Here is a 14,032-nt window from a genome sequence, read left to right as displayed (position 1 = left end):
GAGATTGCCGATCACTTCAAAAACAAGAGTGACACAATTTGCAGGGACATCACTGCTGCTCAAACTTCCTCCCCACCTACCTCCTCTCACACAGGAACCCCCTCATCACCCCTCTCCCTCGGCCTCTCCACTGTTCAGACCTCCACCCCACCTAACATCCCTCACACTGAAGCCCCCTCAACACTCCACTCCTTTGAACTTACTACCACTGAAGAGGTCACCAAAGTCTTCTCTGAAGCCCGCTTCACCACCAGCCCCCTCGACCCTGTCCCCTCACAACTCCTACGATCTCCCTCCTCCTCAATCCTACACTCCCTCACCCACATCTTTAATCTCTCCCTCTCTTCTGGCACATTCCCCTCCCCACTAAAGCATGCACTCATCACTCCCATACTTAAAAAGCCCTCCCTGGACCCCACTGACCCGAACAAAGCTAACGGCCACTACTCAGTGCTCCTACTCCTCGACATCTCCGCGGCTTTCGACAGTCGACCACCCCCTCCTCCTCAAAAAACTACACTCCTTTGGCCTCAGAAACTCCGCTCTCTTCTTGCTCTCGTCCTACCTATCACAACGCTCCTTCAGTATTTGGATATTAGGTCGGTGATGTCGTTTGGGGCAGTATTATGGACAGCTTTGTACGTCAGTGTTAGCATTTTGAATGTGATCCGTTGGGCAATCGGAAGCCAGTGGAGGGATTGGCAGAGGGGGGTGGCGGAAACAGAGCGGTTGGTAAGGTGGATGAGCCTGGCTGCCGTATTCCGGATCGACTGAAGCAGGGATAACCTGTGGTGAGGCAGGCCAGTGAGGAGGGAGTTGCAGTAGTCGAGTCGTGATATGATGAGGGAGTGGATGAGCTGTTTAGTGGTTTCTGGGGTTAGGAACGTGCGGATTTTGGAGATGTTGCGGAGGTGGAGTCTGCATGAGTTTGTTAGTGATTGGACTTGGGGCTGGAAGGACAGATTGGAGTCTAGAATGACACCAAGTACTTCGGCTTGTGGGGTGGGCCTGATGGTGGCATTGTTGGACGTGATGGAGAAGTCAGTGGAGGGGGTGCACGGGTTGGGGGGAAAACTAGGAGCTCGGTTTTGGAGAGGTTCAGTTTAAGGAAGTGGAGCGACATCCAGTCTGATATGTCGTTCAGTAGGCTAGTGATTTGGGCGGAGACTGAAGGGGTGAGGCAAGGGGTGGAGAGATCGATTTGAGTGTCATCGGCATAGAGATGGTAGTTGAAGCCGTGGGAGTGTATCAGTTGGCCAAGGGAGGAGGTGTAGATGGAGAAGAGAAGGGGCCCGAGGACAATACCTTGGGGGACCCCAACAGAGAGGAGGAGTGATGGGGAGGTGTCAGCATTATAGGTAACACTGAAGGAGCATTGTGATAGATATGAAGAGAGTCAGGAGAGGAGTCTCTGAGGCCAAAAGAGTATAGATTTTTGAGGAGGAGGGGGTGGTTGACTGTGTCGAAAGCCGCAGAGAGGTCGAGGAGTAATAGCACTGAGTAGTGGCCTTTGGCTTTGGCGGTTAGCAGGTCGTTAGTGAGTTTGAGTAGGGCTGTTTCGGTGGAGTGTAGGGGATGGAAGCCAGACTGTAGGGGATCAAGGAGGTTGTTGTCGGTGAGGTGGGAGCTTAGGCGATTATAGGCTAGGCGTTCAAGGAGTTTGGATGAGAATGGCAGCAGGGAAATGGGTCTGAGGTTGTTTAGGTCAGTGGGATCCAGGGAGGGCTTTTTAAGTATGGGAGTGATGTGCGCATGCTTCAGAGGGGAGGGGAATGTGCCAGTAGAGAGGGAGAGATTGAAGATGTGAGTGAGGGAGCGTAGGATGGAGGAGGGTGATTGTAGGAGTTGTGTGGGGACAGGGTCAAGGGGGCAGGTGGTAAGGCGAGCTTCAGAGAAGACCTTAGTGACCTCTTCAGTGGTAGCAGGGTCAAAGGAGTGGAGTGTTGAGGGGGTTTGAGTGTGGGGAATGTTGGGCGGGGTAGAGGTCTGGACAGTGGCGAGGTCGAAGGAGAGGAGTGTTGAGGGTGTTTTTGTGTGAGGGATGCTAGGTGGGGCAGTAGTCTGAGCAGTGGTGATGTCCCTGCGAATTGCGTCGATCTTGCTTTGGAAGTGGTTAGCAATCTCATGGGCGGTGAGTGAGGTACTGGGTGGAGGTGGGGGCGGAGAGAGCAGAGAGTTGAAGGTGGAGAAGAGTCGGCGAGGACTGGAGGAGAGTATATTGATGAGGGTTACAAAGTAGGCTTCCTTGGCAGCGTGGAGGGAGGAGGTGTAGGTGAGGAAGGCGGATTTATATCGGTTGAATGCTTGTTGGGATCTGGTTTTGCGCCATAGGCACTCCAGCGTGCCACTGCGTCGCTTGAGGTTTTTGGTATGGTCATTCTGCCAGGGTTGAAGCGGTCTGGGTATAATGTTTTGTGTGGTTAGGGGTGCTAAGGAGTCCAGAGCGGCTAACAGTGAGTTGTTATAAGCAGTAGTGGCCAGGTCAGGGCAGGACAGGGGAAGGATACTGTCGTACAGATGGTCAGCTGCAGAGTGGAGAGGGGCAGGGTTCAAGTTGCAGAGGTTTCGGCTGATGATGGTTTGACGTTTGGAGGGGTAGGTGTTTGAGGACGAGGAGACGGAGAAGGTGATGAGGTTGTGATCAGAGAGGAGAAAAGGGGTGTTTGTGAGGTTGTGGGGGGCACAGAGATGAGAGAAAACAAGATCCAGGATGTTCCCGTCGGATTGGCTGGTGGACTGTATGCACTGTGCGAGTGCAAAAGAAGAGGTTAGGTGGAGGAGTTGAGATGTGGCCGGGCTATTGATGTTGGTAGGGATGTTAAAGTCTCCAAGGATGATGGTGGGCAGCTCAGAGAGAAAGAAGGGTAACCAGGCGGAGAAGTCATTGAGGAAGCGGGATACGGGTCCAGGAGGTCGATAGATTACTGTGATCCTCCGAGGGACTGGAGAGAATAGTTGGATGCAGTGGGCCTCAAAGGAGGAGAAGGATAGAGAGGGGGGGTTTGGGAGGACTTGGAAGGTGCTCAGTGGTGATAGGAGCATACAAACCCCACCACCTTTCCGACCGCTGGGTCTGGGTGAGTGGGTCCAGGTGAAACCTCCATAGGAGAGTGCTGCAGGGGAGGTAGAGTCGGTGGTTTGGATCCAGGTTTCGGTGATCACCAGGAGGTTGAGGGAGCGGGAGACAAAGAGGTTGTGGATGGTGGTACGATTGTTGCAAACCAAACGGGCGTTCAGGAGTGCACACGAAAATGGAGGGGTGGTTTTGGGGAGCAGGGGGACCGGTATTAGGTTAAGGGGGTTGCGGCAGTTCGTGGAAGTAGGTGGGTGCCTTGTGAGTGAGGTGGTGGAGGACCAGGGTTCGGGGAGATGTCCCCTGCGGTTAGGAGGAGAAGAAGGGTGAGAAAGGTGGCATGGGAGAGGGATATACAAGAGCGTGTGGTTCTGCCATTGGTGGCGTTCGGGTCAGTGGGAGAGTGGAGTAACAGGAGGAGGTGGTGAGAGCCGTAGGGGGGAGATGGAAGCAGTGAGGGGGCGATGTATAGTTGTTTGGGAGGAGCGGGGGGATAGAGAGAAGAGATTTTGGGGACGGAGAAGAAGAGTATGAGGAGGAGGAGTACAGGTGGCATTTTAGGGAGGTAAATGAAGTGGCAGACAAGTGAGGTGGAAAGTCTCTCGGGGCACTTGGTTGTAGATGGTTGGCGTGCAGTGGCGTATCTCATAGTTGTACCTTTCTGTGACAAGAGTTTTCGTGGTTAGGATCAGGATGGGTAGAGTTCAGTTTGGCCAGTTGTCAACGGATGGGCTTCGGGTCAGGGCAGTGTTGCGCCGGGGTAGGCGATGGTAGGCCTTGTCAGGTCGAGATCGTCCTTTGGGCTTGAGGAGATGCTGGGTGAGCGTCAGCAGTGGAGGTGTTTTCGGGGGTCATCGGATGGGCTTCGGGTCAGGGCAGGCTTGGGCCGGGTAGGCAATTGTAGGCCTCACCAGGTCGAGATCGTCCGTTGGGCTCAGCAGGTCTGGGCAGAGTTGCGACGTGGAGGGCGATGGTAGGCCTAACCAGGCTGGGGTCGTCTGCTGGGTTCGGCGGCATGGATCTTTGTATCTAGACTGGATTTAAATTGATTCTGGGGTTCATCTGGCAGCAAAGTGTTAATCTTCTTCATACGTGTTGCTCTACCTTGGCACTTGGGGCATGCGTCTTGGGGTTCTTACCAATGCCCGGATCTAGCAAGATCTGCTGGTTGTGCCAGGTGGAGGGATATGTCTGTATAGTCTCAGACCCAAGTCACTGAGTGCAGTCTCAGGTGATGGGAGGCAGCGGTGTGGGATCTCTGCAACTTGTCTCCAGTAAACATTTAAACTTCAGCTAAATGCTAATAATATGAGTCCTGACCCTTACACTGTATATGGTATATTGCATGTTACATACACCCAACCCCTGCACTATATACTCTATGTTGTACATTACATACTCCTGACCCCTGCACTATATACTCTATGTTGTACATTACATACTCCTGACCCCTGCACTATATACTCTATGTTGTACATTACATACTCCTGACCCCTGCACTATATACTCCATGTTGTACATTACATACTCCTGACCCCTGCACTATATACTCCATGTTGTACATTACATACTCCTGACCCCTGCACTATATACTCCATGTTGTACATTACATACTCCTGACCCCTGCACTATATACTCTATGTTGTACATTACATACTCCTGACCCCTGCACTATATACTCTATGTTGTACATTACATACTCCTGACCCCTGCACTATATACTCTGTTGTACATTACATACTCCTTACCCCTGCACTATATACTCTATATTGTACATTACATATTCCTGACCCCTGCACTATATACTCCATGTTGTACATTACATACACCCAACCCCTGCATTATATACTCCATGTTGTACATTCCATCATTCTGATACTATATAGTCCTATCTGCTGTATCTTATACAATATGTTGTATATTACATTGACCTTTCTTCTTTTGCTCCCATTTCCTACCAGCTGGACATTTTATATCGGATGATGTGATTGGAGCACAGACTTTTACATGGTGATAATAATGTGATAACATTCTCCAACTTTGGACCCTTAAACAGAAAGTGATAATGAGGGAGGAGTCAATACCCCAATGATGGTGGTCTTCAGGATCAGTCCAGTCTTCATCTTGGTTGTTCTCCCCCCATCCTCACTCTCTGACCTCTGGTGGGGCTCAGCCCCGCTGTTCTTCATGACTAAATCATGGAGTAAATAAGGAAGTGCAGTACTTCTTGTGTTGGGAAGATGGCGATGAGTGATAGAGGGGGTGGGGACCCTCGTCCTATAATCCCCTCATCACTGTCCCTCCTATAAAAGACAGTTCTGGTTGTTTCCTCACTCTCTGACTAAGGTCCATGAATAAAGAAATGACCTGGTAGGAGATCAGAGGAGCCATTTCCTAGTTCCCTTGAGGGTGGAATTGTAAGCTCCTCAGAGACCAAGCTGCCTGATGTGGGTGGATTCCTGGTTTGGGGGAACCAATCAGCTCCTGTCTAGTAATCCTCTTTGTCTTTGTATTTTAGTCCATGGCCGGGAGATGAGGAAAACCTCCGAGGATTGTCTCACTTTGTCTCCAGACTGGAAAGTAGAAGATGAGGACATCACACAGTATAGTCCAGGAGAAAACCCGGCTCCCTCCAATGTCCATCCGGCACCACCCAGTGTAGATGGACCATCGGATTCCTCGTATCCTGAGGAACATCAGACTGTGCAGGACCGGGCCGGCCTTCCAACAGAGAAGAGGTTCTCCTGTACTGAGTGCGGGAAGTGTTTTTCAGATAAGTCAAATCTTTACAGACATAAGAAATTGCACACTGGGGACAAGCCACATTCCTGTCCTCAATGCGGGAAATGTTTTTCACAGAAGTCCCATCTTTACATACATCAGAGATCTCACACAGGGGAGAAGCCGTATTCCTGTTCTGAGTGCGAGAAATGTTTTTCACAGATGTCCCATCTTTACACACATCAGAGATTGCACACGGGGCAGAAGCCGTATTCCTGTCCTGAGTGCGGGAAATGTTTTTCAGGGAGATCCGGCCTTAACACACATCAGAGATTTCATACAGGAGAAAAGCCATATTCTTGTTCTGAGTGCGGGAAATGTTTTTTGCAGAAGTCCGATCTCTACAGACATCAGAGAACTCACATGGGGGAGAAGCCACATTCCTGTCCTGAGTGAGGAAATGTTTTTCACAGAAGTCCCATCTATATAAACATCAGAGATGTCAAACAGGGCTGAAGTCACTTTCCTGTCCTGAGTGAGGGAAATGTTCCTCACTGAAGTACTGTCTTCCTGTACATCAGGGGTCCCACACAACCCTGGAGGTGTATTAGTGCCTTGAGTGCGGGAAATGTCTTCTAGATGAATGTTGCTGGACATCCCAGCTCTCATGTGGGGAAGAAGCACACCCTGATATACACCTCAGATATACTCCATGGCTGATCTTCATCATGGAAGAAACAGTTCATAAGGAGATCAGAGGCCCCCAAAGACATGGATGAAGTGTGGGACGGGGTTGGTCATTGATATCAGGAGAATAAAAATGGAGTCCTGACCTTTCATTGGCTGAGTACATTTTTTTTCAAACATTCTATATTGAGTTTTCTAAAGAGATATACAAAGAAGCAATATGTCTGGGGTGAAAGAGGAGACGAGTAGCTCATACTTCTTGCCATGACTTCTGAATAAAAGATAAATCACAGTAGCCAATGAAATAATTATAATTTCTCCAATAAAGAAAGAGGAAGGAATCTTCTGGCAGGAACTGACCTGGAGGTGTGACCGGGTGTGATACCTGATCAGAAAACATGGATGGACTCTCTCCTGAGACTTTGTTCCCAACTCCAATAAGTGAGAGGAGCAGAATGTCATAATGTTCCTAGATGTCATGATAAAGCCAAGGAAGTAAGGTTCGGCCATGAGTGCGCACAGACACATCAGGAGAGCAAAAGAATGACAACGTCATGAACCAGAAAACCAAGGTATACACGGCCAGATGGGGAGCAAGTAACACCTGTTATGTATGCGTGTCCTCAATGCGTGTTCCATACACGGCTGTCTGATCTCTACAATGTAACCACCTTGACAAACCCATCCATAGAAGTAAAAGAAGACAACATAGAGGATTGCTCCAAGGATGTAAGTGTTGCTGCAATAAAAGTGTCCCATCTATTATGGAAATGTCTGACTGAGGCTTGGTTGTTGAGCTCCATGTCTACCTTCTCTCTGTAAATCAGAAGACGTAGATCTTTTTTAGTGTCTGTGATGGTGGGGGACAAGGCGATAGTCCATTTCTTAGGAATAGCCCTGTGGGTCACCAGTAAACATAATAATATCCTCTGCAAGCTCCTGCGGGATTTGTGGATGTGGGCTTTCTCAGCTGAATGGAGAGTTGTAGAAGAACTGGGTCCATGGGGAGTGAGCAGCCACAAACTCCTGAGATGTAGGCTAACACTTGTTCCCAAAAGGTTGAGATGCAGGGGGGCCATTCCTGAAATCAGTGGAAGAGAGAGGGCGGTGCTCACTACATAGTGGATTTGTGGAGAGTTCTTAGTGGATAGAAATGGGATGATGGCCCCATGGAAGAGCTTACATTGAGACTCTCCAGGATTCATTCACCACAAGCCTTTGCACTTTGTTCTATCCTTCCAGTATGTTGCCCACCAGGTTCTCTCCCGGTATGCTAAAGATAATTGTTGAGAGGTTGTAAAATAAATTATCGTATCACCCAATATTTGGTCTCCATTCAGTAGCCAAAAAAGGCATGCAAAAGGGGGATTTGTGAAAAGAGATTCACAGAAAAGCGGCTACATTATGAACAGAACGTGACACTCAGAAAAAATTTTCAAAAATTATGCTTTATTACACATATATAAATATGACAGATGGGCAATCGCCCTGGTTTACCATCACCTCAGTATGAGACAATACACACAGACCTAAAACCACATAAAATGACACCAAGACCGGTCTGAATGCATGTGCAACAGAAAAAATGACTACAAGAGTCTAATGTCCCTGTGGCACAAACACATAGGTGAACACTTCCCAAGGGAGGTGTATCCAAAAATCCAAAGGGGATATTCCCACTCTCAAATTAGAAATGCTCGGAGGCGGGCATATCAAACTGATCGCGAGGGCTTATTATCTCCCAAAAAGGATGTGAAGGTCAAAGTAAGTGATCAACCTGTTAGAATGATAACCCAATTTGGAGCCCAATGGCAAGATGTAAAATTAATATTAGAAAAACATTGGAAGATTCTAACTCAATGCCCCAGGTTGAGTAAGATTGTAGGTGAACGCCCCCAGATGGTAGCAAGAAGAGCACCAAATCTTGATGATCTCCTTATCCATTCAGATTATCAACCATTAAAACAAACAACATGGTTAAAATCACGTACCAAGGGGATGTTTAAATGTGGAAAATGTCAAATTTGTAAATATGTGGACCGTACGGATTCCTTTCATGATTCAGGAAATAACACTCATTATAAAATTCAAAGTCTCATAAATTGTTCTACAGTGAGAGTATTATACATTTTAACCTGTCCCTGTAAAAAGATGTATATTGGTAAGACCAAAAGACAACTTAAAGTACGAATAGGTGAACATCTTAGAGATATTAGATCAAATGATCCTGATAGTAATCTTGCTCAGCATTACGCTAAATACCATGGAGGTAAACTGGATGGTACAAAAGTGAAAGGTTTCTATGCATTGCACTTTCCACAAAGGAGAGGTGACTTTGACAGAGAACTGCTTAAAAAGGAGAAATACTGGATATATAAACTTGATACACTGTACCCAAAGGGGTTAAATGTGGAATGTGATCTCCAAGTATTTTTGGATAAATAGTTTTATATAGCTATGTACCGTTATATGGCCATATGTTGGCTAATTTATGGCATTTCTCTGTTTTCACCAATAGTTGGATTATATGCTTAATAATCAAGAAAAGCCTCTCTGTACCTGGGAATAATAATAATAACATGGATGATCTTATGTTATGAATTTAAATATAGCTCTAAAAAATGTAAAAGGATTGATTGTTGAGCTAATTGTTACCTTTTTTCCTTAATAATAACCACACCATAGGATGGATATTTGAAAATTGGGGTATTTTTGTTGAAATGACCCTTAATGAGAATTTTCAGGTTATATTGCCATCTTGTGGTGCTTTGTGGTAATTTACATTGTTCCTCTAAGAACTTGATTTAATGAATAGACCTGTTGATTTTCTGATTAATATCGCCATCTTCTGGTTAAAGTGTGATAATGCTTTAACTGATCAGTATATTTAATTTAATTTATGATCCTTTGATCTGTATATGCATTGTTTAAATTGCTAAGCCTCTCCCCTCTCTGATGTCTCCAGCCGTCTGTCTTTTTAATTATATTCAATAATGACCAGCAGCTGTGCTAAGTATTTAGCCCCCTTTTTTCTTCCATTAGGAATAACTGCAGGCTGGTTTTTTGCATAAATGGGTGGGTTTTAACCCACTATAAATAGGAAATTGAAATGCAGTTGTTTCATTGGTCCTGACGAAGCTGAGTGAGATACGCCCATCGGCGAAACGCGTTGACGTCATACGTCAGATACGTCACTTCCGGTCATGCGCACTAGGTGGAACGCACGCTGACCCATAAGGAGGAAGCCATCTTCACATGCCATGAGGCAAGCCTAAGCAGCACAGGCGCCAAGAAGGGGCTGGAACCCGCGGTATATCGGCGGATGTCAGCGGTGGTTCCCTGGCCTCTTTGGCCTTGTATGGCAGTACCTATGAAGGACATCTCTTTCATTCCTATTATCCACAGCACAGGTGGTGAGTGGACTGTTACAGGACATTAGATATATGGTCCTCTGTGATCTATATGACCTATATATCCCATATAGAGTGTTAGCTCTGTCAGTGACTTCCCACATATTGTTTGTTTCACTACAGGATGGGGACATCATGGTGCTTTGTATAGGAAGCAAGATATACCACGTATATTTCAACAGGCAGAAGATCTATTGGGATGTGTCTTGTTTTTCTTACAGAAAGTGGTGTGTAGTCCACATGTAGTGGTGAAGAAACCATTTAAAGCAGAGTGCTGCTTTTTGCATCTTTTCTTCCATCCTGGGAATAAATGGGGCATATTCTCATTCAAGAGCTCTAGGAAACAGCTGTTTATATTACAGATGAATGGGCCCCAACCACTTGTGCCGGCACAGGAATGTATTGCATCATATATATGACATTTATGTCTTCTTTCATACAGGCCTGAGGCATGTTGTTCTCTTTTTGACGCATATTGTGCTTGCTGCTTTGCATACATGTGATATCCATATCCATAGTATAATTTTTGGATTCCCTGTTTGGGATTTAACCATTATGGTAATAGCTGAATCTATAATATTATACATTCATTATGGAATACCTATAGTATAATTTTTGGATACACCTCCCTTGGGAAGTGTTCACCTGTGTGTTTGTGCCACAGGGACATTAGACTCTTGTAGTCATTTTTTCTGTTGCACATGTATTCAGACCGGTCTTGGTGTCATTTTATGTGGTTTTAGGTCTGTGTGTATTGTCTCATACTGAGGTGATGGTAAACCAGGGCGATTGCCCAAATGTCATATTTATATGTGTAATAAAGCATAATTTTTGGAAATTTTTTCTGAGTGTCACGTTCTGTTCATAATGTAGCCGCTTTTCTGTGAATCTCTTTTCACAAATCTCTCCCGTTATGACCTTGCTCCAAGATTTCACAGATGTGGGATGTAGAGGTTTAGTAAAGAGAGAGTGTAAAGGTCGATAGATGTCAGATATGGAGTATTTCCATTCCTGTAGGAAGCGATCCGATATGGAAGTTTGAAAACATTGTTGCTTGGCTGGGCAGCACGAGTTTATACAACCTGAGAGGTGTAGGTAGTAGAGAGAGGGATGGCTTGGCAGGGCATAAGTTGATGCAAGGGTTGGGAAAGATTTCAAAGTTCCTGATAGTTCAAATATGCATCATACAGGGAGGCAACACAGGAGAGCCCCTTAGAACTCCAAATGTTGAAAGCCGCATATTGAACAGCTTGTGGAAACGTTGTAATGCCTCTTATGGGCAAATATTGGGAGACATGGGGTGACAGGCCCAGTTTGCTCTGTATGTCCCTCCATGTAAGAATCAGATCCCGTATCAGAAGGTTGTGTTGAATACTTGTGGGGAACAATTATATTTTGCAATGCAGGAGTGCAGCTAAGTCATATGGTTGTCCCACTGCCAACTCCAAATCATAATTGGTGTATGAGGAATCCTGAAGTATCCAATCTGTCCCTATACACAATAAACAGGCAAGGTGATACAATGGAATATTGGGAAAGTTTGCTCCACTCTCTTTTTTTGCTCCCCCTGTTTAAGCAGTAACAGAATTGTTTGAAGAGGATACAATAGGCGAGCAAAGCTCACCATTTTGAACAGGTGGCATCCCCCAAAAAGTGATAGGAGAAGGTACATCCATGTTTCCATCTCATTTCCTATTTTACATATCAGTGGAGGGTAGTAATGATAGACCGAGGATGGCTCCTTCCCTATCGTAATGCCTGAATATGTGATTTGAACATTTGCTACGTGAAGAGAGACTGCTGGGCCCAGGGAAGGGTGTTGGTTCGACATAAGGAAAGTATTCCACTCTTAGCAGAATTGATTGGAAGGCCAGAGCACTGTAGGCAGCTTGTGAAGACCTGATGGAGAATGTGAATATCTGCCACAGGATCCGCCATAAAATATAAGAATATCATCGGCAAATAGGACTACACAGAGTTCTTCTTGACCTGTCTGAATCCCATGTATTGGGGCTCTGGAGGAAAGGTAACGGGAGAAAGGTTCCAGGACAAGGTTGAAAAGAAGAGGTGAAGGGGGGGCAACCCTGGTGAGTACCCTTCGTGCAGCAATATTTCACCTGATATGAGACCTGCAGCTACCACCCTGGGTGAAGGTGCAGAATCCATACTGCTGAAAAGCCATCAGAAGAACCAGAGCAAGCCAATGATAGCTGACATTATCCAAGACTTTTCCAGCATCCAATGTAATAATAGCTCGATCCTCAGACGGGTGTACCTTGCCTTGTTCCAGCACTGCAATAACTTTACGAATGTTGGAAGCCACTGGTCTACCATTAATAAAGCCAGCCTGGGCAGTATGGACAAGGGAGGGTAATACTGCAGCCAAGAGGGATGTGACTATTTCAGAGTATTATAGTGTCCACATTTAGGAGGGATAGGAGTCGGTATGCCCCCCGGTTCAAGTGGGTCCTTGCCCTTATTAGAAATCAGTTTTATATAGGCTTGGTGACCCATTGGAAGGTATGGGCCCCCCTCCCAAACCTCGTTATATACTGTCAGTAGCTGAGGGATGAAGAGAGTCCATCATCATATAAAATGCTGGTGTGTAGCCATCAGGACCAGGTGATTTCCCACTAGGTAAGCCTTTAATCACCTCAGACTCTTCCTTTAATAAAATAGGGACATTTACAGATTGCAGGTGGGAGGGGCCAATAGTGAGTAAATGAAGTGAGTCTAAGAATTTTGTGGTCACCTCAAGGTCTGGGATCTAGATATAGAGTGGCACAAATATCTTCCAGTATTTTATTGGTTTCTTCTGGGGAGGAGACAAGGGTAGCAGAAGTATCCTTTAGGGAGGCTACATGAGTTGGTTGGAGAGACCCTTTGCTTACCCACCTTATCACCATATTTACACAATTGGGAATCAGCATAGGAACAATTTACTGTATATGTTTACCCAGCCAAGTCCTTCCTGTGTTAGCGCCTCCACTCTGCTACCCAGCCGAGTCCTTGCTGTGTTAGCGCCTCCACTCTGCTACCCAGCCGAGTCCTTCCTGTGTTAGCGCCTCCACTCTGCTACCCAGCCGAGTCCTTGCTGTGTTAGCGCCTCCACTCTGCTACCCAGCCGAGTCCTTCCTGTGTTAGCGCCTCCACTCTGCTACCCAGTCGAGTCCTTCCTGTGTTAGCGCCTCCACTCTGCTACCCAGCCGAGTCCTTCCTGTGTTAGCGCCTCCACTCTGCTACCCAGCCGAGTCCTTCCTGTGTTAGCGCCTCCACTCTGCTACCCAGCCGAGTCCTTCCTGTGTTAGCGCCTCCACTCTGCTACCCAGCCGAGTCCTTCCTGTGTTAGCTCCTCCACTCTGCTACCCAGCCGAGTCCTTCCTGTGTTAGCGCCTCCACTCTGCTACCCAGCCGAGTCCTTCCTGTGTTAGCGCCTCCACTCTGCTACCCAGCCGAGTCCTTCCTGTGTTAGCGCCTTCACTCTGCTACCCAGCCGAGTCCTTCCTGTGTTAGCGCCTCCACTCTGCTACCCAGCCGAGTCCTTCCTGTGTTAGCGCCTCCACTCTGCTACCCAGCCGAGTCCTTCCTGTGTTAGCGCCTCCACTCTGCTACCCAGCCGAGTCCTTCCTGTGTTAGCGCCTCCACTCTGCTACCCAGCCGAGTCCTTCCTGTGTTAGCGCCTCCACTCTGCTACCCAGCCGAGTCCTTCCTGTGTTAGCGCCTCCACTCTGCTACCCAGCCGAGTCCTTCCTGTGTTAGCGCCTCCACTCTGCTACCCAGCCGAGTCCTTCCTGTGTTAGCGCCTCCACTCTGCTACCCAGCCGAGTCCTTCCTGTGTTAGCGCCTCCACTCTGCTACCCAGCCGAGTCCTTCCTGTGTTAGCGCCTCCACTCTGCTACCCAGCCAAGTCCTTCCTGTGTTAGCGCCTCCACTCTGCTACCCAGCCAAGTCCTTCCTGTGTTAGCGCCTCCACTCTGCTACCCAGCCAAGTCCTTCCTGTGTTAGCGCCTCCACTCTGCAAACCCCAGTAGATGTTCACCTGTCCTTCACTCCAGGTCAGGACCCCCAGAAATCTCCCCTGTACCCATCTCAGGCTATCTCCTTCAATTCACAGGACTTTTCAGAGGACATCTGACAGGGA

General features: G+C 47.3%; 1 pseudogene; it reads left to right on the top strand.

Annotated features, from left to right (window-relative positions):
• Positions 1 to 3,840: 3,840 nt before the first annotated feature.
• Positions 3,841 to 14,032, top strand: part of LOC149461888 (uncharacterized) — a 57,423-nt pseudogene continuing 47,231 nt past the window's right edge.

This window comes from Staurois parvus, unplaced genomic scaffold (genome assembly GCF_062004578.1).
Source record: "Staurois parvus isolate SC_StPar_1 unplaced genomic scaffold, SC_StPar_1.0 ptg000191l, whole genome shotgun sequence".
NCBI lineage: Eukaryota > Metazoa > Chordata > Amphibia > Anura > Ranidae > Staurois > Staurois parvus.
Note: the sequence above shows the minus strand (reverse complement) of the source record. Positions and strands in the feature narration are given on the sequence as shown.